The sequence below is a fragment of the Podarcis melisellensis genome (assembly GCF_964234715.1).
Source record: "Podarcis melisellensis genome assembly, chromosome: 6".
Taxonomy (NCBI): Eukaryota; Metazoa; Chordata; class Lepidosauria; order Squamata; family Lacertidae; genus Podarcis; species Podarcis melisellensis.
The window spans coordinates 78,810,875-78,826,586 of NC_138538.1; the positions used below are offsets into that span (position 1 = coordinate 78,810,875).

Genomic DNA, 15,712 nt, shown 5'->3' on the forward strand with positions numbered 1-15,712 from the left:
ACTATGTTGAGCAACATGGGCAAATAAGAGATGTGGAGATCATTCGAGGTGGAGAGTTATCAGAGTAAGATATCTTTTATTGAGCCACATTATCAAAACACTCAACATTCCGGACATCAGAACTCATTGGACAGCAGCTAAATCAAACATTTGCACGATAAAACAAAGTGGCACGTTATTGATAAACAGATGCCAACTCAGTCCAAAGAGGTGTGCTCTGGTGGATGATCACTCCTCAAGATGGGAGTCTCCCCCTAAGCTCACACAGTGTCCAGCAAAATAAATTCAAACAAGAATTTGACTGATAAATAAGAACTGACTATGACTAAAAGCATTCTTACACCTTTGTCCTTAATGATGACATAGTTAGATTCAGTAATCTATTTAGCACAATGTCATATATTTTCCACCTTCAAAGGAAGCTTTATTATTAATTGAAGAACTTAGGGTAATAAAAGCACAGAGATACAAAACATAGCTGGATATAATTCATGTGGGGGAAAAGAGATGCAGAGACAAATTCCCCAAGTGTTAAAACACTTTCGGTTGTAGGGGTCATTGTGCATATTATGCTTTAGTTGCTTTACATTACCTGTTTTAGACAAAAAAAAAAAAAGATGGGATGCAAAATTATACAAAACAAAATACTCTGGAGCACAAACAAACTTACACTGAGGACCTGTCACAACCGTTGCACTTGGAACAAAGGGAGCAAACCCAATGGAATTAATTGTCCTAAATTAGTCTTGCGCATTACTTTTAATGGGTCTGCTTTGAGTAGGACTAATGTTGCATACAATCCACAGGAAGCTATCTTCCGCCAAATCAATCTGGTATAAGTTTAGTACTGTCTACTCTAGCTGAGAGTGGCTCTCCAGGGTCAGACATCAGATACACACCATAAATTTAAAGTACATCCAAAGCACATTTAAAGGAGATTATTTGCCCCAAAGAATCCTGGAAACTGTAGTCAACCCCACACAGAGATCAAATTCCCCTGCATTCTTAACGAACTACAGTTCCCAATATTATTTAAGGGGAAGCCATGTACTTTAAATGTATGCTGGATGCGCTTTAAAAGCATGGTGCGGATCTCCCCTCCGGTTAAGGTCTTCCTCATCACTTTCTACCAGAACCTTCTAATGGAGATACCAGGGAATGAACCTGGGACTTTCTGCAGGCAAGGCATCTTCTCTATCTCCCATATACCTGTAAAAGTCTGTGTATTTACATATTAAGCACAGGTATAAACTACTCTCTGTTTTACACTAGTTTTAACTGCAAATAATAATAATAATAATAATAATAATAATAATAATAATAATAATAATAATAATAATAATGTATTATTTATACCCCGCCCATCTGACTGGGTTTCCCCAGCTACTCTGGGCAGCTTCCAACTGAATATTAAAAACAATACAGCATCAGACATTAAAAACTTCCCTAAATAGGGCCGCCTTCAGTTGTCTTTTAAAAGTAAAATAGATGTTTATTGCCTTGACATCTGCTGGGAGGGCATTCCACAGGGCAGGTGCCACTACCGAGAAGTCCCTCTGCCTGGTTCCCTGTAACCTCACTTCTCACAGTAAGGGAACCACCAGAAGGCCCTCAGAACTGGACCTCAGTGTCCGGGCTGAACGATGGGGGTGGAGGCGTTCCTTCAGGTATACAGGACCGAGGCCGTTTAGGGCTATAAAGGTCAGCACCAACACTTTGAATTGTGCTCAGAAATGTACTGGGAGCCAATGGTTTTCTTAAAAGGGTCCTAAGGACTGTATACAGATAGGTAGCCGTGTTGGTCTGCCATAGTCAAAACAAAAAAATTCCTTCCAGTAGCACCTTAAAGACCAACTAAGTTAGTTCTTGGTATGAGCTTTCGTGTGCATGCACACTTCTTCAGATACACACAGATAAGGACTGTAGTTTGGTTTGCCAAGAATGGCGTGTTAGAGATCCCTAACAACGTCCCACCACTTCTAAACTTCAATTCACAGGGTTTCCGAAGAAGAAGAAAATGACCAGATTAAGTGTTTAGTGTAGATTTGTCTCTTGTATTTTTCACACGTTGTTCTTTAAAGAAGAAATACATTAAGCCACTTTGAACATTCCAGTTTTAGTGGAGACCCCATGCAGCTGCTGTAGCTCTACAGTGGGCATGCCCTAACACTGTACAGTGGGAATCAGCACTGTGTCTCCCTTCACCCCTACTGCTTACTGCTCTGCTTGCTGTATAGTAAATGGAAGCAAATAATGCAGATATTGACCAATTAATCCTTCCAAATCACTTTCTAAAGATAAAAGTATCACATAAAAGCTAAGCATTATGAACTAAGACAGGGCTAATACTGGGATTGAAAATGTCAATTTTCATCATCTGTACCTTGGTAATCCTGGGATTTATAACACAGATGTGTGAGGTCTGGGGTTTTTTTTAAAAAAAGAGGAACATAATTGAGGGGAAATAGAGATGGAATAAAGTAAGTTCCTTTCCACTGGTTCACAAGAAAATGAGAGAGAGAGAGAGAGAGAGAGAGAGAGAGAGAGAGAGAGAGAGAGAGAGAGAGAGAGAGAGAGAGACAGACGGAGCACACAAAGCCATTGCAATTTGTCTCACTTCCTAAAACCACTAGTTTTATTAGTAGCTATGGGATGTCCTCTAGATGTAAGGAAGAGCCAGAGTTATGAATGATCTCTTGCTCTTAGCTCCAGTGAAGGGAGAAATCAGCAACTTCAGAGAAAGTGAGATAACCAAATAGGGGGAGGTTAGGATGAAATTGGACAACATTTAAATGCATGTAACAGACCAAAGAACTTTTTTAAAAAAATAAAAGAGAGAGAGAAACTGAGGTGGCAGGGCAGGAATGGGGAAGTGATGAGTGTTTGGCCCATTTTCCACCCACTGCTCCTCTGCTCCAGATCCGTTGTCGGGTTCCAAACACATCTTGGCAAGCACACGTTTAGGAGAATAATAGGAAGAGAAAGGAGGAGGAGGAGGAGGAGGAGGAAGTGTGGCGATTCCACTGCAAAAGCATGCAGTTAGCCCAGGAGGCTGGAGAAAATGCTAGTTGGAAAGATATTTATACACATCTTGCTGTTAATCGTTCATTTGCCCCACACGTTTTGTCCAACACTTTTCAATGTGTTTCCCTGTCACTTTCCTAACAGCAAAACGTCCAGTGGGGTTTTTGTTGTTGTTGTTTCAAGTGGTTTGGTGGTGCTAGGGTGACAGCTTGCTTTAAATCACTTTAATTTCACACAACTAGAATTACAGTACATGCCTGAATCCCCCCGCAAATTAGTGACACTCTGGAGGCACGCTGTCTTTTTGGGTAACAGGGGTCACAAACATACTTGACCTATACATACTGAGCTATACCATTCAGATTGCAGTATTCCAAAGTTAGGGAGCCATAACTGAGAAGGCACAAAACCATGAAAAGGAGGAGAAGGTTAGGAATAAATAAAAAGAGAAAAAAATTCTTAAATGCTTTATTTGGCAAAGGAGGAAGCCAATAAGGAGAATTGCCTCGTGAGTTCCCAGAGCCCTGAGTCTGAGGTTTTTCACCACTGGTGTACAGGACTGCAGCTTTAGTAATTTCAGTGCTTTTTGTATACTAAAAACAGTTATTATTAAATCTATGCTTTCAGGCATTAATCTGCATCAAAATTTGCATTTGAAGAGTATTTTCTGGAGGCATCTCTCAAATTAATCCCCATTGTCCTACAGGTCTCAAATTATGCCAAAGCTATGCTCAGTAAATACATAAATACATTCTGGCATCCATGATTTACCTGGTGAGATTCTGAAGGAGCTGCTGTTGGAACTGTTAATGGGCGGAACTTCAGATATAGAAACTTATTTCAGAATAAAAGTGGTTTTAGATACAAACTGAGGCTGATTTACATGAGATTATTCAGCATTGTTGAAAGAATACTAACAAATTTACCCCCACACAGCAATTCAAATGCATGCAGTGCTTTCCATAACTCAAAAAACTCAGGTACAAAGATAGAGGTAAAAACAGACATGATATACGGTATAAAGTGATCACAACAGTGAGGCTCTGTACAAAACAAACATTTAAAGCACATTCCACCTCTACCCTCCAAATAATCCTGGGAATTATAGTTCACTCCTATCAGATCTACAACTCCCAGCACCCTTAACAAACTACATTTCCCAGGACACTTTGTGGGAGAATGTGCTTTAAATATGTGTTGTATGTGCAGTTTAAGAGCCTTGCATTGCAACTTGCATTACAAATGTAATATGGATCTGTTCCTAGTCTTACATCTTCCCTTGTTGGTTATATGGGATGTCTCTCTCTTTTTTAAAAAACAATGCATCATATGTGGGTTTATATGTTCATTCTTCACCTTACCTCTTCCCCCCTCCCCCCAAAAAAAACACCTATAATGCAAAACAGATTATATGAGAAGTGGGTTGGAGATGTGGTGGACAGTAGCCAGTAGGAACTACACATGCTGAAACCATTTTTGTTTGTTTACAAGAGCTTGTCCCAAAGCAAGGGGGAATGTACATTTTCTTAGGAAACACCACCGTTGTGTCTGTGTTCCCTCAGAAGTTTATTTGTCATGCCAAACCAGCTAGAACTAGATCTGAGTGCTGATGAAGTCAGTCCATTACATTTCCTGTTTCCCATCCCACTTACAGCCCAGCTTCGTGACATCATTATGGATTTATTTTTCAGACAGCCTGAATACAATCTCCTGTTTGCAAGGAGAATGACAAAGGCTACAGATCTCCCCCAAGGCTAAGATCCACATTTTTCAGTGACTCCTTGACAACAGAAATAATTGCTTTTCATTTTAGGAGCATATGGTGGGATGGAGGCACAGCTGGTTCACTTGCTATTTCCAAGTTTTGGGGAAAGGAGGAGGTGGAGAAGAAGTAATATTCCATTCCTATTATTTGTCATGATCCCAGCCTCCAGCAGGGCTCTGAACCCAGACTCTAAGCTGGAGAGGCGGTGCATGACTATGGTCTTGCAAGTTCACCTGCAGGGAGGCCTAGTACTGCTAACAATAGTACCCAGTGCTTTTTTGGTGAGGGGGTTTTAAAAATGAGGTTCCACTACCCAAATATTGATAAAAGTCCTGTGGGTGCCAGCACAAAATGGCTGCCAAAGGCAGCAAAAAGAAGTGCCGGTACCAGTGAATACTGTCACAAAATAAGCAATGTGAGTATTAGTAACAGAGACCATCTTTGTAGTCGCCTGAATCCCTTGAGGAACAGCACACCATTATATCCAAAGCTTCATTATCTCCCTGCTTTCTTACCACAAATGCCAATGGATCCATCAAGATTCTACAGGACAGTAACATGTGGGGGCCCCTCAGACTGGCACTGCTTTTAGGTGGGATTCAATCACACCCTACCAAAGCTGGTATGGAGCTCTTGGGAGGGGCTGTGCGTCTTATGTAGCCACCAATCAGCTGTGCAGCAGATGCATGAATAAGGAAAGCCAAGCATGAATGACTGCCTCTCATCTGTGTGATGGGCTATTTGCTACAAACAACATTAACATTCATCAATTTTTGGAGCAACTAGAAAGCGAAGTTCCTGCCACGCTTACTGAAAAGTTTTGACCACCTTGGACCACCTTGTGTTTTGTTTTTGAATTACATTTTTAAAGGGTGCAGAATTTTGCTTTAAAAATCCGCGCTGTCATTCAAAGTAATGGAGTTACCAGTTTACTTGTATGGAAAGGAAACAAACTGGACTAAGACCATTCCATTAATCCTCTCTCAAAGAGGGAACATATTAAAAGAGATTGGAAAATTCTAGTTCTGGAGACCTTGACAACAACATCCTAAAACCATCCAAAGAGCCTTGCAAGGGATGCTTGCCTATTCACCCTTCCTTGCAAAGTGAGACAAGAGAGTTTTTAAAAAAGAAAAAGTCAAGGGAGTCGTTATTCCTCATCCACCTTCCCTTCTGGTCTGGCTTTTAATAGTAGCCTGACACAAATAAATTAAGCATGTTAAGGTTTTCCTGACATGGGGATAAAGGGATGGGAAAAATTTCACCTGCTGAGTTTTTCAGACCAGGCAGGAAGAGGATTAGAAACAAAAATAGCCACACACTTGATGACACTGGGATCAGTTGTGACCGAGAGGCAGAGGGGATAAATGGGCTGAAATGTGATCCTGCCTGGTCCCTAGAAGTATTGGACATGTCTTTTATGGCCTCCTTTCTCATCGGCTACTGGATTCTTCTACTGAAGTTACCAGCATACATTCATGTATGGCTTATTTCACTAAAGGCAATGCTATGCTTGACTTAAAAAAAAAGTTGGAGGGTGTGTGTGTGTGTGTGTGTGTGTGTGTGTGAGAGAGAGAGAGAGAGAGAGAGAGAGAGAGAGAGAGAGAGAGAGGAAACATACCCTATGTTTTGACAATAAATGTGAGTCTGTTTCTGCATAGGATTCATGTGTGTTCAAACATACATTTATATACAAGGGACATCAAAATGTACATGTATTTGATTTATTTCATAACATTTATATAGCACTTGGTTGTGGGGTGGGAGGGAACCCTCAAAGTAGTTTAGGTAGGCAAGTATGCATATATATATGTAGGTATATGGTCAGTAGGAAAGTGAAAGAATTATCATCTCCTTTCTTCCAAAGGGCTGCCTTCAAAATCTTCCTGAATCCAAGACCCAGCCAGTCAGATTCTCACTGACCTCACCATGATTCCTGCTCGCAGAGGATATTTCCTTACCTGGATTTTCTGAAGAAGTTGTGTTCATCAGGCCTCTGAATATTGCCTTGATTTCTAGTTCCTTCTTGGAGACCAGGGGGTGGACTGCAAGATGTGCCTGCAGCACATCTTGAGGAGGTTGCAAAGCCTTGTCAAACCTAGGACAGAATGGAAGGAAAGTGAGAAACTGGCTTGTAGTGTCTGCTCTGAACTTTGGGGGCCTTGACACCTCCAGGGTATGCTGTCATGAGTATCTTGTGGACAGAAATAGGACCCAAAAGGAAGATTTGGAAAAGACCCTCCAAAACACTGAGGATCACCTTTCTGTAATTACACTCACAAAGGAAACAGGCAATCATGCATTTAAAATGGTCCTAACTAATGGTATTAATACTCTTAGTATTCACTTTTATAGCTTCTGGTGGATTGTGCTGCTTTATTTTTTGTTTCTGAAAAAATTCTAGGCCGCCCTTCATTCAGTGGATTCTAGTACAGTTTCCAAGTATAACAATACAATATATAACATCTTCTTCTCCAGTATTTCACTGTATATGCTCCAAAAACCTTGCACCTAACTGACTGTGTACTCCTCCCTCTGACTGTGTACTTCTCCCTCTACCAAGACATACAGAGTAGATTCTGCTGACCCAATGAAGAAGCAAGAATTTCAAAAGCAAAGGACTAGACCAGGGGTGGGCAACCTAAGGCCCATGAGCCACAAGCGGCCACAAGCGGCCCACAGGGGTCTTTTAACTGGCCCCGAGCTGCCACCAGACTGAGCTGCCCACTTGGTGAGTTCCTGTGCGCTGCACTAAACCAACATAGCACGGCGCAGGAACTTGCAGACGCTGGAAATCGTGGGCATGCATGCTCAGGCGCGCATGCGTTCTGGCCCACGGAGGGATCTCCGCTGGAGTGAACCGGCCCAGGCAAGGTAAACCTTGCCAACCACTGGACTAGATGCTTCACTCAACCATTTAGATACATCACCTATGGCAGACCAGCCAACCAGGCACCCTGTTTAAACTGGGCCTGTTTCTCATGACATACGTAATCATGACATACATAATCATGATGTTATGGGTTTGTGGGGGGCCAGATCCCCCTAAATCCTCCCCATAATTCCTGGATTTAGTAACAGTTAGACTTAATCAAGGTTTGGTTAAACTTTGCCCAACACAGAACTCCCTAGATTTGATTATCCTAATGAGCCAAGCCAGCTCAGCAGAATTAGCTGGATGGGCCATTAGCAGGGGACAAAAACTAGTGATGGCCCATCAAGGAAAGCATCAGAGGGCAAGACTGATAGGCAAAGGAGAGTGTGGTCCCTTCTTTGTTGAGTGCTAGTGAACAAAGGCAAAGGCCAGCTTTAGAGTTTCAACTTTGAATGATGTGGGCTGGGGCGGGGGTCTTGAAGTTGGAGAGCTCCATGTGAGCTGGAGATGACAAGACTGGAAATAAGAGACACAGAGGATGGCTTATTGTTGTCTTTTGAACCCAATGCTGCCCTTAAGGGGGAAGCCAGACCCTCATAGGATGTGAATGCTCTGCAATCACGCCACCTAGCTACAGGTTGTATATATGTGTAAATAAAACCATATATCATTAAAACAACCTCTCCTGTGCCTCATTGTCCGAAAAGGAAACACAGACCCTGGAAATCACACCTGCAACCCCTGGACTCTCACACCACTTCTGGAAATTGGGGTGGCATGTAACAATATGAATACCCAAACACGGGCCTGACCTCCATTGCCTTTTGGCTCATAAATGTATGTGATATTGTGGCTCCTGGTTAAAAAATAAATAAAAGCCTTGAGGATTGAGGAATGTAGATTTGCATCTCCAGATATTAGGAGGTTTGGGGGCAAGATGCCTTCTCCTGTCACCACCCACTCTGGGCCCAATTCTCAGTTCTGCCTGGGGGTGTGGAAGGGAAGTGATTAAGCAGCTGCTGCTGCTCCCTCTAGACCAGAGGAAGAGAGAGCAGGCAAGCAGACAGCAGTGGAGACAGGAGAAGCATCTGGATTAGGGTGCTCTAATGGTTAACCATGGTCCCAAGAATCCTGGCCTCTGGTTCAGGGTAGCAAGCCAAAGTTGCCATCCTTTGCACACCTACCTGGGAGTAAGTGTCAATGAAATCAGTGGGACTTAACTTCTCAGTAGATGTGCATGGGATCTCACTTCTTTAACAAGACAAGCAGCACAGAAAGAGGCACGTGTGTGCCTGTGTTAAATATAAAATATTTTGTTGAGCTGAAATGATACAGCATAAAACCATTCCAAGCTCCATGTGTAGGAGGGTTACTGGAATCCAAGAACTAGCAGATGCCTCGGGCTTTGAGTGAAGGCAGACGTCTCGTCCGGAACTCAGCCCAGGTTTGTGGCTTTATTCCAAAGCCAGGCCCTCATGCAGCCAAGTCTCAAAGGAAGAGACAGGGTCTATAGCATGGAAAATCTAAGTTAAAAGGTAGTAAGACGTGGATTATGAGTCGAGGAGTACAAAAGGTGCAAAGTGTGTGTGTGTTAGTGGTCATGTAAGTTGACTGGTTGACAACACACATCTCAACCAATATACATAATTTCCAGGTTGTTCGCACTGTGTGATGATTTAAATAGTAAAGTCTGAACATAGACAATTTGCCGATTCTGATTGACAGTGGCTTTCCAGGGTCTCAGGCAGGATCTTTCTCATCACCTCCTACTTGATCCTTAAAAAGAAGAAGCAGTACCTGTGCTGTCCTTATTTAACTGGAGATGCCAGCTGAACATGGGTTCTTATGCAGGCAAAGCATGACCTCTGCCATTGAACATAGTCTCCTACTCAACCTGTTATGCTAATCATTACAGATGGATGGAAGTAGAAAGCTTGCTGATCTTGATAGTATGTGGGAAACAAAGCAATGAGCTCTTTATGGCAACTAGATCCATGTTTTCACTAAGTGCATTAGTAATAATAAAGGTCAGACTTGCTATAGAGGCACCAACAGTGTCTGGGAGCTGAGGCCCACCAGTATGCATCCCTTCATTTTAAAAGGTCATTTTTTAAATGCATTTCTCCTTGGGAAAACACAAAGGATGGGTAATATGCCAGCCCTCAACATACCCACAAGATTGAGGGCAAGAGTTAGCTTCTTAGAATGTGCCTTCAGGTGATTTCAGTGCCTGTGAGTGAATACCTAATGAACCTGTAAAAATAATAGCTTGTCGTCTGCACCAAAGCACTGGCTCCAGTCCACTGAATTTCATTCCCATGGATTAACTAAACAGGTCCTTTGAAAGAGAAATATATTGTTTTATTACTGCTTTGTATCATTTCTAAGCAAGTTCTCCTTGTACCTTCCTCTGAATCATTTCGCAATAACAACCACTGAAGTCACTGCACTGGAATAATAAATCTCCTATTTAATTGCTCCTACTTCAGGGACAGACTAAAAGGTGATTAATGAAAACTGGCACCCAGGAAAACTAGCACCCCTTGAAATCAGGGGTGGGGAATAATCAGGCCTGCAGGGCAATCCTAGCCTGCCCACCTGCTAAATTTGGCCTGCAGTGCCAATCCTGATAAGGATCTGTCCTGTGGCACCAAAAAGGCTCTCCACCCCTTGCTTTAAAGCTACATCTGATCTAGTTTACCACTCCTGCTTTCAACTGTTCTTTTGTTAAAGAAATCCTAGGGAAACATATTTGTCTAACAATATATAACACCTGGATCTAATTCCCCATCATTGTCTATCTGGGCAAATCCAACTGAAGCATTCTAAACCATCTTCTTATCAATTAAGTGAGACAACAACTGTGTTCACCCTAAATTGCACTCTGCAAATTTGCCTCCTTTGCAAAATGTTTAGTAGCTCTTTGCTGCATAGTTCAGTGCCTGTGCTTCCAGATTCGTAGGATACATTAGGCTGAATGAGACACTGCCCCATCAACCTCAAGTCTACCCTCAGCCAGCCCCCACATGCACCCACAACTGTCTGCCAACTGCCTCTTTCTTAGACTCAGGTGGAATCTAGACACATAAAAAAAAAGTTGTGAAAATGCTTTAAAAAAATTTTTTTTGATAAAAATGTTGAATGTGCTCACCATCGCCGTCTAGTGTCACATTTGTATAATGCACTTTACAATACACTTAAAACGTTCTATTTGCAGCTATATAGCTGAGTCCTCAGTATCCCCCTAGTAGATCTCAGCATTGCAGGGAGGCAGATGGGGTGGCGTGTAACAATATGTTTATACTGGGATGTCTCTTCTCCCCAGAAAAGCAGAAGGAAAACAAGACATGAAGTTACCATCATGAAGGTTTAATACCAATTATTGTTTGTCTGACAGGAACAGCTCAGATTAGCTACTGAATAGGGACTCTTCCCTCCCCGTCACAGTCAGTGCTATTAGATATGCCAATGACTTTGCATCAGCTACCCACAGAACTGTTTTGCTGTAGTTCAGCAGTATTCCATTCATTTCCTGAAATGTAGTCACCCAATGTTGGGTGGAGATTGGATTGTGTGGGAAATGTCACGCATTCTCATGCTGAAGCAGCAAAAACTCTTGCCTGACTTCCTCCTTTTGCTGACAGTCAGAAGTTCACATGACCAAGCTGGGGGCTTTCATGGCAGGATAGTGGAACTCTGTTCTGGATACTTCCCCATACATCTTTGTCTGTGGCTGGGATGACTAGTAAGAAAGTTTCATACCACAACTTTAGGTGTCAGGCGAAAACTTTCCTCTTTAACCAGGCCTTTGGCTGAGTGACATCCAATTCCCTTTGAAAATGTATTAGGGAGGGGGCATTATTGGGTTTTTGTTTTTATTATGTATTTTGTGTTTTTATACTGTGATTTTATGTTGTAACTGCTCTGAGACCTATAGGTATAGGGCAGTATACAAATTGAATTAACAACAAGAGTGATTATTATTATTATTATTATTATTATTATTATTATATATCACTATGCCTTATTTGCACTGTCAAATGTTCTGGCACTAGCCAAAGTTATGGGTTGAGGGCGGGCGGCTCAGGGTCACTCATCCCCAGAACATGATCCAGCTTTCACACACACACCAACCACACATTTAACACATGTGAGAAGGAACTCTACTAACAAACTTACATAGAACCCCTCTACATAAGAGGAGAGACAATCATGATTTCTCCCTCTGTGGGGGGGGAGGGAGAGGGTCAGTACATATGTGAGGCCACTTCTTGCACTTGTCAAATATGTGATCTGTTTGCATGGGATAAGCTGGCATGCATGGCATAGATAACCCAAGCTGCTCTGTGCCTCCTAATACAGTCTTTCAATACAGAAGTACCTCGGGTTACAAATACCTCAGGTTACATACATTTTGGGTTACTGACTCCACTAACCCAGAAGTGGCACCTCAGGTTAAGAACTTTAACTCAGGATGAGAACAGAAATTGCGCGGCGGCGCGGCAGCGGCAGGAGGCCCCATCAGCTAAAGTGGTACCTCAGGTTAAGAACAGTTTCAGGTTAAGAACGGACCTCCAGAACGAATTAAGTTCGTAACCAGAGGTACCACTGTGTGTGAGGACATTTTTGTGAGCTGCCCTAGCATGCAACTAACCATGGAGAAAACGTAATGCTGCAAACCACTCCTGCAGCTGCAGCCACAATTAAACTATTCGGCACAAACCATCCGTTGCCATCTCTGAGTCCCATCATCATTTGCCACTTTGGGCATGGAACCTAAGATAAAGACAAAGTTGGGGATATTATTTCTGACAGTGAGTTCTCTGCCAAGGGAATTTAAATCCACTAAAATGAAATCAATCCACAAAACGAAACATAAAACTGATAAAGCAGCACCACTAGCCTTATGAATTGTCCTTAACACAGCTATATCTTTCCGAGTCCCTTATGCAAGTTCAAGTGTAATGTTGTAAAAGTGGCTCCTAACTGAAGCTTAGAAGACATTTCTCTGATTTACAGGCATTCTATAAGCTCCTCATAATTCCTAAACGTATTGAAGAGAGAGAAAAAGCTAAGCCATGCATTATCAGAAAATACATATAGGGGCATGTTCTCTTAAAGCAGGGATGGGGAACATGTGTCCCTCCAGATGTTATTGGTCTTCAACTTCCATCAGCCCCAGCAAGCATGGCCAATGATGAGAGATCATGAAAGCTGTAAGCCATGGGTAGGCAAACTAAGGCCCGGGGGTTGGATCCGGCTCAATCACCTTCTAAATCCAGGCTGCAGACGATCCGGGAATCAGTGTGTTTTTACATGAGTAGAATGTGTCCTTTTATTTAAAATGCATCTCTGGGTTATTTGTGGGACATAGGAATTTGTTCATATTTCCCCCCCAAAAAAAAAAAAGTTTGGCCCCCCACAAGGTCTGAGGGACAGTGGACGGGCGCCCTGCTGAAAAAGTTTGCTGACCCTGACTGGAAGTTTGCCATCCCTAGCATTCCTTGGGTTTTCCAATTAGGGGGCACAGGTTTCCCTCCTGCACCACTCCTGCTGCTGTGCCTGCATGGGGTTGCACCCCTCAGAGCACCCCAATGTCTTGACCCTCTCCCTTTTGGCAACCAGCAATGATTGGTGGCATGATGAAACCAGAACAGCAATGTCGCTCCTTCCTCCTTCTTGTTGCCTGACCACTCTGCCTTTTGACAGCCCCAGGTCGCTCTGACCTGACCCATGGTGATCCAAGGCCATCTCAGTCTGATTCAGCAGATTCTCAGATCCACTTTGATCAGCCTGATTTGGTTTAGAGTTCAGGCTTGGGCCAAATCTTGTGAACAGCTTGAATGTGAACTAAGCAAATCAGGTTGAATGCTTATCATCATATAACGGTGTTGTTGTTGTTGTTTTTAAAAAACACCTCAGTAAATATCAGACATTTCTCAGAGAGAGAATTTTGGGAAACAGACTCAACAGCAAATTTTATTCTATTCTCAACACGTCCACCTCCCCTCAAATGTTATGAGTTGAAGATCCTATAAGAAGACACTAATTCATTAATTTTTCACTCTCTCCCTTACAATAAATGGATCACTCTTAAAAATGTCTTCTTCTATACTTGGTAGTCTTGTTTAAATCCTATAGATTTCCCTCACTCCCCCTGCCTTAAGCTGACCACATTGCTGACTTCACAATTTAAACTAGATAATTGCATTGCTAAAAATTGTGCACTGGAATAAAAAAATAATACTTCCAACCCATTTTTCTCATTAAATTCTACACACATTTTTCTGTATTACTTTCTATTAAATTCTATGACTAATATCCGATCACAGCCATACCTGGAGGATTTTCATTAGGAGTGGTAATAGTCTGGCATTAAATAGATCATTAGCATAATGAATGAAACCAATGGAAGCCATGAAATGTAGCATCTAGTCTTTCGCTTCGTTCTCAAATCATGATTCTGTGCTTGCACCTTATAGAATAACAGCAGTAAGTCTGTATTTTTTTGACACACCAGATAAAATAATCAGAGCAGCCACACCATAGACCCATAGAAATGGGTGAAGAATAGCTTTTCTTCCCTTTCCCAGCCTCTTGCTCCCTGTATTAGGCCGTGTAATCCATTCATATAATGTTTGTGCACCCTTAGACAGCCTCACTGGCAAAAAGGCACAACAAAAAAGTTAATGGGATCCAAGGATTCCTTTCTTCCAGTGGAAGGCACTTCCTGTGTTGAATGAAGTCTCAAGGTAGTGTAACTGAGCACCAAATTGGAGATAGAAAGGAATTAGTGGTATACTACATTTCAGTACACTATTTGGGTCCATAGGCGCCGACTCCATGGGGCCTGAGGGGGCCCGAGCCCCCTCAAAAGTTCGTTTGGGGGGGCTCTGCCCCCCCAATAATTTAAGAAAATTATTAGTTATATTATGCTTTGTAAAATCACAAAATTATGTTGGTATTTTTTATTTTCCTTGTTTGACGATAGTTACCTTTTAAAATACATTCAGTAATGAGTTAAAACAAAGCCACTCCCAATCTAGAGAGGGGGTGGGGTTGCGGACTCTCGACCCATCAACAATCTCGCAGGGCTAGCGTCAGCCCCGCGAGAAGCAGGGATTCCCCCTAGCTCATTAATATTCACCGCCCACGGCGGCAGCCAATCGGCTGCCGCAAAGGGCGGGCCCTCACAGGTTCGTTCCCCCAGCAGCAGCGGTTTGGAGGTCTTGGGCCCCCCCAGTATTTTTTATAAGTCGGTATGGGCCCCCGCCCCCCAATATTTTTTATAAGTCGGCGCCCCTGTCTGGGTTATAAAAAAAAATCATATTGAGAAGTGGTAAAGTAGTTGAGAACAGAGGTTTTCTGGAAAACCACTGAACATCAAGGTTCTTGTCATTGTTTATTACATGTGTCCATCATTTTATACAAAAGCAAAAGTTTCAAAGTGATTTAACAAGAAGTTGCTCCTGATTGGGCTGAGTTTGAAGTATGCTTCCCTTAGCTTTTGAAATGTGGCTTATATTTAAAGATGATTTGACTCCCCCAGGCCATTTGTGACATCTGGGATTTCAGGTAGGGAATCTGTCTCCCAGCCCTACCTTGGAGATGCTGGAGAATGAAACTGGGATCTTCTGCATGCAAGACAGATGCTCTCCCATGGAGCGACTGCCCTTTCTTGGCCAAACTCAAGTCACATAGCGAGCTCCTGAGCGCAGTAAGGGGGCAGCCTTATCCGCTTTTCTCCCTATAGAGTGTTACTGAGGGTAAATGGGCATAAGACTGCATCTGGTCTAATTGCTAGGCAACCTAGGACAACTGTCTAGGGCAGCTGCTTTTGTGCCATAGCAGATTATAGGGAGCGATTCTTTCTAGCTTCAAGGAACAAAGGAAGGATTGGTGGTGGGTCTAGTATGGAGAACTTGGGGGGGGGGACCAGACAACAAGCAAGTGATTGCAACATTTGGAAGAAAGGGGGAACAGGCAAGTAAATAAGCGGGCATGATGCTTGAACTAAGAACTGGGTAAGTTAATAGCTTGAGTCCGAG

At 42.6% G+C, this 15,712-nt stretch overlaps 1 protein-coding gene and 1 long non-coding RNA gene across 2 annotated transcripts in view; one reads left to right on the forward strand and one right to left on the reverse strand.

Moving 5' to 3' along the window:
- The window catches only part of VAV3 (vav guanine nucleotide exchange factor 3), a 214,802-nt gene extending 207,733 nt beyond the window's left edge, over positions 1-7,069 (reverse strand). Inside the window, exon 1 of the mRNA XM_081917452.1 lies at positions 6,751-7,069. The gene's annotated coding sequence lies outside the window, so the exon portion shown is untranslated. The remainder of the gene's footprint in view (positions 1-6,750) is intronic.
- LOC309373347 overlaps positions 1-7,262 on the forward strand; it is a 38,027-nt gene extending 30,765 nt beyond the window's left edge. The window contains exon 2 of the long non-coding RNA XR_014169987.1: positions 6,657-7,262. This is a non-coding gene — a long non-coding RNA (uncharacterized lncRNA). The remainder of the gene's footprint in view (positions 1-6,656) is intronic.
- Positions 7,263-15,712: the final 8,450 nt, after the last annotated feature.